The sequence below is a fragment of the Canis lupus genome, chromosome 28 (assembly GCF_003254725.2).
Source record: "Canis lupus dingo isolate Sandy chromosome 28, ASM325472v2, whole genome shotgun sequence".
Classification (NCBI taxonomy): Eukaryota; Metazoa; Chordata; class Mammalia; order Carnivora; family Canidae; genus Canis; species Canis lupus.
In genome coordinates, this window is record NC_064270.1 from 14861975 (window position 1) to 14863946 (window position 1972).

The following is a 1972-nucleotide window of genomic DNA, read 5'->3' on the forward strand; positions in this document are numbered from 1 at the left end:
ATGACCTGAGCCAAAATCAAGAGTCATATGTTTAACCAACTGCATGACCCAGGCACTCCAAAGGTGCCATTTTAAAATCAGAATGTGGGTGGGGGAATCCCTGGGTGGCTCAATGGTTTAGCACCTGCTTTCAGCCCAGGGTGCAATCCTGGAGTGCTGGGATCGAGTCCCACGTCAGGCTCCCTGGATGGAGCCTGCTTCTCCCTCTGCCTGTGTCTCTGCCTCTCTCTCTCTCTCTCTCTCTCTCTCTCTCTGTGTATCTCTCATAGATAGATAGATAAATAAAATCTTTTTAAAAATCAGAATGGAAAAAAAAAATAAAAATAAAAAAATAAAAATAAAAATAAAAATCAGAATGGAGTAATATATGATAATGAGACTTGACTTTTTATTTTTTAAAAGAGTCCTATTCCATCCCATTTACAGGTGGGAGTTCAGGAAATACTAGAAGTATAAATATAATTGAAGAACAGTCTGTGATTTTAAAAATAAATTTGGGGTAGGCATGGCATTTCTTTTTTTGGGGGGGTACAGTATACTTTATTGATGGTACATGACAAGATAGGGCTCCCCAACCCCCTCTCCTTCCTTGGGGTCTGGGTTGTAGATTGGAGGTCAGGAGATTCTCAGTGTGTTGGGGGATTAAGTTGGAGCAGGGACTCCCCAGCAGCTGAGGGCCTCTCTCTTCCTCTTGTTCTTGCTGGGGCTGGTGGTCCAGGAGGCTCTTACTCCTTGGAGGCCATGTGGACCATGAGGTCCACCACCTGGTTGCTGTAGCCAAATTCATTGTCATACCAGGAAATGAGTTTGACAAAGTGGTCATTGAGAGCAATGCCAGCCCCGGTGTCGAAGGTGGAAGAGTGGGTGTTACTGTTGAACTCACAGGAGACAATCTGGTCCTCAGTGTAGCCCAGGATGCCCTTGAGGGGGCCCTCTGATGCCTGCTTCACCACCTTCTTGATGTCGTCATATATGGCAGCTTTCTCCAGGCAGCATGTCAGACTGACACGTTGTGGGTGGAGACACGGAAGGCCAGGAGCTTCCTGTTCAGCTCAGGGATGACCTGCCCACAGCCTTGGCAGTGCCAATGGAAGCAGGGATGATGTTCTGGGCAGGCCCTCGGCCATCATGCCACAGCTTCCCAGAGGGGCCATCCACAGTCTTCTAGGTGGCAATGATGGCATGGACAGTGGTAATGAGGCCCTTCATGATGCCGAAGTGGTCATGGATGACTTTGGCCAGAGGAGCCAAGCAGTTGGTGGTGCAGGAGTCATTGCTGACAATCTTGAGGGAGTTGTCATACTTCTAGTGGTTCACGCCCATCACAAACATGGGGGGCATCAGCAGAAGGAGCAGAGATGATGACCCTCTTGGCCCTCCCTTTCAAGTGAGCCCCAGCCTTCTCCATGGTGGTGAAGACCCCAGTGGACTCCACAACATACTCAGCACCAGCATCACCCCATTTGATGTTGGTGGGATCTCGCTCCTGGAAGATGGAAATGAACATTCCAATTCTGACAAGTTTCCCATCCTCAGCCTTGACCATGCCATGGAATTTTCCATGGGTAGAATCATCCTGGAACATGTACACTATGTAGTTGAGGTCAATGAAGGGGTCATTGATGGCGACAATATCCACTTGGCCAGAGTTAAAAGCAGCCCTGGTGACCAGCGCCCAATACGGCCAAATACATTCACTCTAACCTTCACCATTGTGTCTCAGAGACGCGGCTGGCACTGCACCAGAAGATGCATGTCTGTCGAATGGGGAGGAGCAGACAGCCGACATTTCTTTAAAAAAAAAAAAAAAAAAAGCTTTTTAGGGATGCCTGGGTGGCTCAGTGGTTGAGCGTCTGCCTTTAGCTCGGGTCATGATCTTGGGGTTCTGAGATTGAGTCTCGCATTGAGCTCCCTGAAGGGAACCTGCTTCTCTCTCTGCCTATGTCTCAGCCTCTCTCTGTATATATCATGA

General features: G+C 48.5%; 1 pseudogene; it reads right to left on the reverse strand.

The window, feature by feature from the left end:
- Positions 1 to 526: 526 nt before the first annotated feature.
- On the reverse strand, positions 527 to 1713 carry LOC112672236 (glyceraldehyde-3-phosphate dehydrogenase-like; annotated as a pseudogene).
- Positions 1714 to 1972: the final 259 nt, after the last annotated feature.